The sequence below is a fragment of the Cupressus sempervirens genome, chromosome 6 (assembly GCF_028749045.1).
Source record: "Cupressus sempervirens isolate cs-2001-9-10 chromosome 6, ASM2874904v1, whole genome shotgun sequence".
NCBI classification, from domain to species: domain Eukaryota; kingdom Viridiplantae; phylum Streptophyta; class Pinopsida; order Cupressales; family Cupressaceae; genus Cupressus; species Cupressus sempervirens.
Genome location: NC_143123.1, coordinates 250,747,146 through 250,759,497, shown reverse-complemented (window position 1 = coordinate 250,759,497; position 12,352 = coordinate 250,747,146).

The following is a 12,352-nucleotide window of genomic DNA, read 5'->3' as shown; positions in this document are numbered from 1 at the left end:
TGGTTTGCTAGAAGAAAGAGGAGGAGACTTAGTTTGGTTGGAGGTTCCCTATTTATTTTGGCTTCGTCGAATTGCCTTATTATAGATTTAGGGTTTATCCTTATAATGTAATGTTTTTTTTGTGCCTCTACTAGGCATCTTAATGTATCGTCATTTTTTTTAATAGTTAGCAGTAATCTTCCCTATAATATAGATACTTATGTATTGAAATTATCAGCAATATAAACGGATTATGCTTTTGTTATGTTGCCTCTCTTTCTCATGGGTTTAATTTTCTTTGTATAAAGTGCTCTGAATTCTAATTTTAGTTTAGTTTGCAGAAAACACAAATCTAAAATGACTTTATCTTAAACATAGTATCTAATACTAGCATTATTATGAGAATCATAGCTATAAAGAGTTCAGGTTTGATAGGGAATCTGGTATGTAATCTTGCTCTATTTTAGTTTAGGTCTGGTTTTTTGGTCTTTCTTTTCATCTTAGGTTTTTTGGTCTTTCTTTTCATCTTAGGTTAGATCAATTATGTTCTTTAGGTTTGTCTACATCCATTTTCATTTAGCTTTTTTTCTTTTTCTCTCTAATCTTTCCATTTATAGGGGTGGTAATTGGGTAAGTACACCAAGATGGTGTACAAAAAAGTTGACACCCCCCCCAAAAAATAAATAAAATTTTCAATAACCCAATCAGGTTATGATAGGCCAACACTGGGGAAAATGATAATAAAGAATTGATGATTTATAATGAAGTTCGATTGGTTTATATGTGACAATCCGAGAGCATAAGCTTGTGAAAGGTGTCCGAGCAATATGCTATCAAGGGATGTTAATTATGAATTGAGCGATATGGATGTGGCTACAACACATGAAATTGAATTCATGAGAAACTAAAGAAATCCCGGTGATAGGAACTGTCACTTCCTGGCGACAGGAACAATAGAAACAAAAATAAACTTTTAAGAAATAGCAATAATAACAAATGTAATAATTCACAAATCTAGCTAATCTAGAGGAAACAATTCCAATACCAGGCATATGACTAATCTAATATAATAGTTTACTAATATGAATCTAATTTTTCTATATTGATTTATCTCTTAATATGATAGAAAATTTAGAATATGCTGGTCATTATTAAAAATCTGTACTAAGAACATGATAATCTTTCTTACCCAGCTATGATATTAATCTGCCTGCAAAACTATTTATGAAAACTAACTATTGAAATGAAGGAAAATCTTATTCTATTAACAAACTCAAACAAACCAAATGTAAGCTATTGAAATCACCAACATTCTTTAGAGTTGGCCCTTGCTCCTTAGTTTGCTAAGTGATGAAAATCAAATGGTTCTTCCTCAAGAAATTTCAATCATGCAATGTTTATATTATTGATCAAAATGTTTTTTTTCCATTTTCTGATATTACATAGCACATATATTTATTTGTATTTAGCTTACAAATATAGCACCAAACAAAATGATTTTATTTTGCTAAAAAATAGGGAATATGAGGGTATGTACAAACTTGCTTTCAGCCTACAAATCAAAAATCGGTTTGTTATAATGGTGGACATATATGGAAGATATTGTTGCTGCTCATATCTTCCCAAATGATTAGTATAAAATAGAAGACAACTTATAATGCTAATACCCACGTACTCCTTTGGTGGATAAAAATAGGTTTGTTATTAAGGAAACAATAATCATGCCCATGCCATAATATCCAATGTTTTGCAACAACAATGTTGTCTTCAACTAAAAATGATTTGCAACAATATTTGAATATTTGTTGGAGTTTAGTGGTTCTTATTTTCACATGAGACTATCTCATCTCCTTAGCAACAATACTTAATTGGATTCTCTATTGTCCACGTATGAATTCAGCCAAGCTGGAGGAGTTCTATGTTAAGCTAGTAATAGTAGCAAAATATAGAACAAAATTTGAAAATTGAAATCCAAACCCATAATAGTAAACCAAAAAAATCACATTTTGAAAATGGCCTCTAACTTTTCGTGGTATTGTAATTGGGCATGTTCTAGACAATACCCATGCCTTGGATTTTTGAGATTCATTCGTATCTATTCACAAAAGGAAATGCAAAACTGACTGTCCTTATTTTTAGTTGTCAATTATTCCTATTAGGTTCTTTCCAACATACTCCTTGGTCAATACTCTTGGAAGGAATAATGCTTTAAATTGTTGAGGAAATAATGAATGCTAATAAGAAATAGGAAGCAATACATTTCAAAGTGGATGGAACTTTGTATTTCTGAAATAGCTATAGGAAGATGCGTAGCGGACAATAGGAAGAACCATAATTTGTTAGATAGATACAATTTCATCTATTTGTTCACATATTCTATATAATAACTATAGTAAATATTACTCATAAATATTTGGTCATACGCAACATAGAGGAGAAAATGGAATAGAAGATGGGGATTGAAATGAGTGTGAAGGCTTATATGAAGGTAAAAAATATGGTATAATTTGGGACATAAAATGCTCTCATCATTCCCCCCAACTTAGCTTATTGCACGTCCTCGTGCAATCATTATGATCATGAGCTCTTTAGTTTTAACTAAAAGCACTTTAGGTTTATGATTTTTAGCTTTGTCTCCAGCCTGAACCATGATAACTCATAGATGAACACAAATTCCTTTCTTTTCTTTACATGAAAAGCTTTGTTATGTTTCTTCTTCAATCGGGATATCACTTTCCACTTTTCATTAGGTGTTTCTTTTTTCTCTTTTCTTTTTCTTTTTCAATTTTTTTTTTTTATAGCATCATGCTTCAAAGGGTTACATATAGGAGAAGTTTATCTCAATTTGCATAAGAGAAGTTTAAATGGGCGAAATAGGAGAGATGAAAGACAAAACAAAGGCTATTATACAATGGATATTATGGATAGTAGGATGGGATTATTAGGGATGATGGATGGAACATAAAAGGATGGCAGTCCTCCCCCCAACTTAATGGTTGACCGTCCATGGGAAACACGGAGAGGATAGGGTGTTGCATAATGATCAAATATAATAAGCAATACAAATAAAGTTAAGAGATAAAATAAGGAAAAACAAAATCGATTGTTTTACCAACATGCATGGGTAGAGAGACCAAGGTGCGAACATAGAGTAACTTAGCAATTGTCGCCACCAAAAGTGCTGAAGCAATCAATAATGAATGAAGAAAGGCATCCAGAATGGCATTGCAACACCACAAAAGACCACCATCTGACTGAAAGTAACAAAGAGAAGACCACTAGAAGCAACCAGAAAACTAGGAGAGTGACTGCAATTGACATCAACTGAACTAGTATAGCTCATATAGGAAGTAGCACATTCCACTAAAAACACCTCAACTGAATAGGAATCTCAGACTATGGGTGATCAAAGATGTAAGGACCACACCGAAGAGGAGTAGAGCTATAAGAGTGCGCAACAGGAGGTGCCAAGAATGAAAGAACCACTGAAACCAATGAGTGTTCCTGAGAAGAATGATTAGTAGAAAAATCAAAAACACCAATTAATGCATTATTGTATTTTCTTCTCTCTCTTTTTTCCTCTTTTTTTCATTTTTTAAAAATAAATTTTGATAACGACAAGTGACCACTGGCAAGCCAGTTTTCAATCACTCATCACTTAATGGTGTTGTAAAATAGTTTTCACCATTAAGGATTTATTTTGCAGTTGACATTTGCTAGAAATCGATTTTCAGATATTAACTAGCCAACAATGCCTAAAGGTTTTCATTGTTGGATCTTTTGTTTTTTTTTTCATTTTTTCATTTTTTTTTTTCAACTTTTTTTCAATTTTTCAACAACTGCATAGAATGACCAAAAAAATGAAATCCTGACATGGATGATGAAAAATGATACCATCCAAAGCTTGATTTTTTACCATGACCACATAGAAGGCATTGGTGAGACTTGATTACATAAGGAACTTGAAATGATCTCCACAAACTACTATACTAGAAACATTTTTGATCTATGTATCTCAAACCACTAAATCTGAAAACTAGCTGGAGAGCTTTTGAGCATACTGAGACACTTGGGTAAGAGTATTACTCACAAGGATGATGATTCTCATATTTCTCTACACTAATAGAATAAGATGACATCTCCTAAAGATATGAAACCCTATTCTTGTGAAGCTTGGGAAATATCCATTATATGAAAATGGAGAGTTGCAAGTAACACACCTTCATTACCAAATACATGAGTATGGATTGAAAACCAATAGTAGTCACCTATGTGTCCATAGAACTCTAGAGAGACACAACTTGAGTAAGGAGTTTAGTAGGTGGCACTATATTCAACGTATCTTCATATGTGTTTTTGAATAATCATGAATCTCATAGACCATGCTACATATTTTCCTTCATGTGAAAAAGAAAATTTCATCTCAAGGTGGTAAACACCTTATGCCACAATCTTCTTGTGATCTCCAATAGTAAAGTGCAAGCAAAACTGATATGTTCCAGATAGCTAGCAAGCCCACACAATGTGAACAAAGCCAACATAGTGTGTTATGCAATGCTTATGTAGAAAAGCATCATTAATTGGTATTTGTTCTAAGATCATTACACCACAACAAGCGACCTGTAACCATATTCTCAAAACCAAGCATATCAAGCATAGTAAAGAAATATCATCCATTTAATAACTCTATTATTAAGTAGGTTATTAGGTTTTACAAATGATAGATAGAGTTATTACTATGAATAGATACTTGATAGAATGGATAAATACAAATAAACTCTTGTGTTCATATAATAGCAATGTGAATTAACACTAGAACACATACCTTGAATTATGGAGACATCACATGTGGAAGTTTGTTAAAAGAACCAATAAAACAACCAATGAAGCTTAATTTGAAACCATCCAAGAACCACAAGATTGGAGGGATTCCCCCCAACTTAAATTCATGCTACAAAGTCATGAAATCATTAGGACAACCAAAGAAATTAGGTAACCTGAAGAGAGTAACACATCTTTTAGAATTTTGTGAGGCTTATTGAATGATAGATAAATCAAATATTTCAATAATTCAATGGATGTATTCCCAAATTAACTGTAAGTTATAAAAGTATAGGGAATTCAAATCATCCAAGGAATCAAGAAATCAATATGTGTAATCAATGAATGATCAGTTGGATATACAAGAACCAAGAATGAAAAATATATCTATGATAGTAATACTTTGATCCTTGCTAAATAAATGAATCATCCATAGTGTATTTGGTCATCTTAGGACAATGACGTCAATAATGAGGAATAATGATCATCCAATTTTAACATTTTGGTCATTAATACATATAATCTCGTATGATTGTGCTTAATCAATTATTGGTCCGAAATCAACAAGTATGTGAGGGATGCACATTTTAACCATAGGCCTCCAAAAATCAATATGTATAAGTGAAAAAGTAATAAAATATAGATATTGGAGGAATACAATGTGAAGGAATAAGGGAGATGGATCGAAATATTGCAGAGAAACCCAACCCAAAGCCACAGTCATCGTCAAAGAGAAACTCGCCCAACAAGAAATCGCAAAAAATCGCGGACCCGACAGTTTTATTAAAATGCATTCATAAAACAGAAAACCTGGTTTTGATTTCAAATTCCACCTTTTTGTTGGAAGATACTTCATCCAATTTTGGCCAAAAAATGGAAGACAAAAGTGAAAACTAGATAATAAATTTAAGCAACCAAATGCCCGTTTTTAGCTCCAAAACCCGATTTTGGCCCTCATCTTCCAGCAACCAAATGGGGCCTTATGAATAGTGTTTTCATGCATTCAGGGGGGTTTTGGAGCACTTTTATCAAGAAGTGGGAAGAAGTCAGAATGTGGATAAACATAATCAAAATAAACAATTTGAAAAAATGGATAATCAATAATGATTTAAAATTGTGGTTTTACAAAAGATAAAATGGTTGAGTATGTAAACATTAAGTTACAAGTGTGTTATAATACTAATGTGGAAATGAAGAAGTATTCTATAGAAATATTCCAGGCTGTTATGTAGACTAATCACATGAATCAAAAGAAGGCTCATTATATCATACTTGTTCAACCCAACCTAGAAACATGGTGATAGAGCTTACCTAGGGGTAGCTATGTAGACTAATCACATGAATCAAAAGAAGGCTCATTATATCATGCTTGTTCAACCCAACCTAGAAACATGGTGATAGAGCTTACCTAGGGGTAGCTATTAAAGAGAAAGTCTAGTTGTTAGCATCACAATTGCAAATAGGTTCACATCAGTTCAAATGCAAGACATGTAGATGGAAAAGATCTAAAGAAGGTTGGGAAGAGAGGACTCACATGTTTTATATAATGACACTTTTCTCATAGAGTTCACCACATATGAAGACATTCAGACTCTATACAAAATCATCTTAAAGATGGAAAATGTACATAATTTATTTGAGAAGAATAAGATCAACCAAACTACTTGGTGTGAAACTATAACATAAGCTTAGATATGGAAAGAAATAGAGTTAAAAGATTGTGGCCCCATAGTCCCCTTTCATAAAAATAAAATTCTGCATATAGATTCAATTGTTGATGTTTGATTGAGACATTACATTTTGATTTAGGAATCATAATCACCATGAAATGGGAACATGAGCTTGTGAAAGAAAAAGGTTGTGTTATCTAGTTTAATTGTACTTCTTGTTGCCTTGGAAAGCTCAACCTGGTACCATTGAAATTGTTAAATCTGTTTGAGGTAGTTTTCAAGGGAAGGGGCAACTACTCAGAATTGGACATTTGAATATATTCAAGACAAGACATGATGAAGAGAGGCTTATTCATGTTCACTCCATTCAAGACCTATTGTTGCACATTTCTCATGTTTGCCAGTGGTCATGTCTGCATGCCCATTATCCTCGTGGCTATGAGGGTTTCCCAATCATACAATAAGTCCAAGATGCACAATTGAATAGTCAAAGCGGAAGTAAAAATATATAAAAACTATCTCAGGTAAGTTCAAATAAATTAGGTTTACAATATCTGTGATTGGATAAAAGGAAAATGTAAGAAACATTTTGTGCTCATGGCTATTGGAAAAAGGGAAGCAAAAACTAAATTTGATGATGATGTTCTCATAACGGTAAACCATTTTTTGTAGCTCCCATATTTTTCTATCATTTTGTAATAGTGTACAAGCCATTTCATACGATGTTGTGTAAATATTTGGATAAAGTGTTTTTTCTAATAAATATATATTTATATAAGATAAACTGTTATATTATTATTACTACAACTAAAATGCACTTGATCATAGGATTTCTTCCAAGGTGTTGTTTCTATTAGATGGGCAGAGCTTTAAATAAGATCTTGTTAATGTACAAAATATTTTGCTAATCTTTAAAAAAAGTTATGCTATTTAGCCAATCCCTTATTCTCCCAATTTTGATATTGATAGCTTAATAAGATATTCACTACAAGTTAGGATCAGCAATTTCATCCTCTATTTGTCGAGGCTTTCCAATTTTTTAATTAAAAAATTTATGATTGCGAAGATACTTTAACTATAATAGTGTCGATTTAAAAGTTTTTACTCAATGAATTACTTGATGATTGTAATAAAATAAAATTGGAGAAATGGTCAAAATAATGATAAACAAAATAAAATGAATAAATTTATTAGTTAATCAATGAGAAACAATAATTATGGTGGAGTTCAAAGTTGGATGTAGACTTTAAATATAGATTGAAATATTGAAATAAAATGTATACCTTGATGTCAACAATGAGAAATATAGAAAATGAGAATTAAAAAAAATATTGGTAAAAATGCTAAGAAATTTTGAAATTCCTTGGTGTTTTGATATGTACATTAGTGAACAAACAAGAGAACAAGAAAAGCTAAGATATAGAGTGGCATTAAGCAAGTCACATGAAATAAATATGCTTAAGGTGTCAAAATATGTATTTACACACTTGACACACATGCCAATGCATTAGCGTCAGTGACACAAATGGAAATCTTAACTATACTTTGGGACAAGACATAAAGGTCATCATAGAACATGAACCATGGCAAAAATATAGGATTCCCAAAATAATATGCACCTCCTCCAAACCGCTTTGCTAAGTCACCCTCCAAATCACACTCAGATATGATAACATAAAGGGTCATGGCTAAAATAACAAGTTAGAGATAGAACTTGGCCATATATATTTGATTTCAACTTTTGATGTGGTTCCAAGTCCATTCTTTTATAACTTTCACCACCAGCTTACAAAACAATAAAGACCAACTGGCTTGTAGACCTTAGGTTTTTCTCTGGTCTTGGAATTTGTTTGAAGTCCAAATCCCCCTTTGAATTTGACCTTAAATTTTCATGTAGCCTTAAAACTTGTTTCCAAACCCAAAACTCTATTTATAATTTGTGAAAATATGTGTACACTATAAAGCTCCATTACTCATTCATGGGTTGTAGACTAATATAAAAGTTTGTGAAGGTCTTTGGTTCTAAATACCTACTTTCACTTAGCACCCACAACTTCCCAAACAAACCATCTACTTGTTTTAGTTATGTGGGCCCACCAAGATTTCATCCAAACAACCATTCAATGTTAACCCAATGAGATTGTGAAGAAATAAGGTAAAAGTACATGATTGTATCACATTTTAATAAAGGAAATGGAAAATACATACAAATTTAAGAGATTTTTGTTTTGAATTTTAAAATGATAAAAATTAGTAAATTCAAAGCTCTTTTTCTTGTGGGTGAGAATTTAAACAACATAGTTTAAGAAAGACATAAGCACATGAGTCATAGAACCATAAAAGTTTTTGGATGGCGATAGCTAGCAAAATACCAAGCAAAAGAAGAATCCACACAAGAACTCTACAAAATCAACTAACCTAAAATATAAAATACCAATATAACCAAATGGTTATTATCATTGTCAATGTCCCATAAATATCAAATTGACATCTCTTCATCAATAATTTGAAGAAGCAATTGCTACCACTCTTGATTTATGATGCAGGAGCATCGATAGTACATCAACAATCAACATCAACCAAAAAGATTTACATTTTATGCTTTGTTAGATCTTTTACTTTAGGTAAACAAATTGTTTGTAATAAGCAAAATATTTTCTTAAATATTTTTGCATGACTTATATTAGACCTATGGCTTTAGTTTTGTGTATATTTTTTATATTTCATTTGTTCAATGAAACCAAATTTCATTCAAATTTAAATTATTGGTGATTGTGACTAAGTTTAGAAACCACTACGAGTGATGTGGTCTTATAGGGAAAACTAATTTCATCATGTTGTAAGAGGTGTTGTAATAAATCTTAATGCAGATTCTAAATTCAAAGTCAAATTTGAATGTTGAGGTAAGTAGTGTTAAGTAACATGGATTGGTTTCTAAAAATGTAATTATATTGCCATTGTTATTGATATTTTTCAAATGTAGATACCAATCTCATATAAATATAAGAGGAGACATGTCTCGTGAAGAGACATGTCTCTATGATTAATCATTGTTAGTTAATATATATTAACAATATAAATCACAATATAACATATGTATTATATATAACATATATGTATAATATTATATATATAACATATACGTATAATATTATATATATATATATATATATATATATATATATATACTACACACATATATGTAGTGTATATATCAACATTGCATTTTAAAATTAAATCAATCTGACTATAGCTATAATCTTAAGACTTCCTCTTAGCTAGGGAGGATTTGCTATGGAACACAATATGCTCTCAAGAATGGAGATATATCATCTCAAAGTGATATTCCTAGAATGGCATATTTACGGATATCAACATAAATTCATCAACACACACATACACACACACAAGTAAATTTGGACCTCTTTTTTTATGCACATCTATTGAAAATGCAACTAGAAAATGTCAAAAATGGTTGTAGCTTGCTTACACTATCATATTAGAGATAGCTACCAATTGCATTAGTTGCACAATTCAAATTAAAGATCATCCTTGCATAATTGTTATTAGTCATATCAAAAACAACAAAGATGATCTTAACATTGTTGCATTGCACTAAATGCAGATATATAGACCAAAGTCATCTTACATATACCTAATTGGTGTATCAAATATAGTAGTGGAATTGTTCTCATATATCACATCAATTGTATAACATAAGAACAATCATTTAAAAGTGGTACCATAGACTATTTTTATTACATCAATCATTATCAGTTTTAAGTGTTATTTGAGACTTTAAGGAGAGAAGTCTCTTGCAATTAAGTTTTGTAAGTTATTTGTACCTATTTCCCATGTTTTAATAAAAGGAGATATTACATCAAGGACATTATCAATGAGGATCTTGTAATGAAAAAGACATTCGTAAATGAATTTATATGGATTTGTAAGTTATTTTGACAATGACAATGAAATCATATCAGAGGCAATGATAGAAAGTTTCAGACTAACTGTTATGTACAATATAGGTATCAAAATCATATCATCACAAGCTCATGGACATGGAATTGGTCAAGAGGATATAAATTTAAGACTATATCATCATAAAGCTTTAGCAATTATAATTAGAAAAGATATATGATTTTTCCACATACAGCTAAGATAACATATTAGGAATGAGTATCAATTATAGAGTATGAATAATGTATTATATAAATCTTAAGTATTGAAGAATGAATACAAATGGTTAATAATGTATCAATATCAAGTATATGACGATTGAGAATTGAAATCATAGGACATACACTGGTACCCTCATCAAGTGGAAGAACTCAGTGTGGTCTTAAAAAATCTTGTAACAAAACATGCATATTGTGGTTCATGATTCATAAATTAATATAAAATATAAAACTTTATTGAACTATTGTCCAAGAAAAAGACTCATTGCTTCTTACTTACAAACACTGTGATGCCACAATTCATTTCTTGTGGCCTCCTCTTATGTTGGATGAGGATCCATCACAAGCCCAATAATTTTGTAGATTGACATTCTTGAGGGTCTTTTTACATAGGCTAATAGGGTCACTATTATATGCAATGTCATCATCACATAATATTGTGCCTTTCATATCAAAAAGTAATTATTTTTGTGCAATATGTTCATTTCCCTTTCTCTATGAATCAAATTGTGACAAAAAGTATCAGTAAAACAATCAAAACAAGTCCAAAACCTTCATGAAAGTAACATAATAATCTGACATTTTGTAAAATTACAATTGCATTAATTTTTATACAGAAGGTTTACCTACATTGGCGAAGGGGTGGGAGCAGCATCCTTACCTCTTTCATTTGATGGATTGGCCATCTCATCCTATGACAAAGAATATATATAAAAACATTAGCACAATCGAAGGAATAGTCCACTTAGCCAAAAAAACTTATTATTAAAATGGTATATTGTATATGGAAGTAATTAGTTTAAATTTTACATATATAGTACTTGCAAGTCCCATGATAGTAACTTTCTTTGTATCTTTGCAATTCAAATTGTAATCTATTAGCAACTCTTCCCCTAAACTTATTGATTTTATTGCACATACAAAAACATTATTTCTCTCACGTGCCTAAAAATGCAATTGGGTCACTTATTAGATTACCCAAGATGCATACTATTTATAAAACATGCAATGTTCCCTCTTTCTTTTAGCTTTCCATCAATGTGCACAACAATTATTTTACTTTGATCATTTTCTTTTCATTATAGATAATTTGTTGACAGTGCATACCTATGCATACATTTTTTATATTGAACTATCTGCATCTAGTTTTTGTAATTGTAACAAGGTCCTACATGTTAGTGTAAATAATAATTATTTACACATTACTTAAGTTTACGTAGGAAAAATGCATTATTTTATTATTTATTAGGTTAGACACCTAGGAGTTTGTGTACTCATATGAGTTGTCATGTTGACAACACAGGAGTAAGCAACTCTAATTTAGCACATGGTGTCTACAATGCTAGAGTTTTCATAATTAACTAAGTTTTTATGTAGACGACATAGTTGTTTGCACTCTTAATTAAGCACATGGTGTCTACAACATAATTTTACATGACATACCTTTGTAGGCTTATCCTCTCATCATCGTACTAACTCTTGTGCTTAATGGAGGATAATCCACTCTTAGTGGACATGTGCTTAGTTGTGAGGCTTATCATATTGCTAACTACTAGAAATTCTAGAAGTATTCTAAAGGCTTTTATATTTAGGCACTCCTAATGTACTTATACATCAATTGAATTTTATATTGTTATTCTAATCATACTCTGTTGGTCTATTTTGTGCTAGTTCTTGAGCTTCTTGGTCTTGAATGATTTTGAC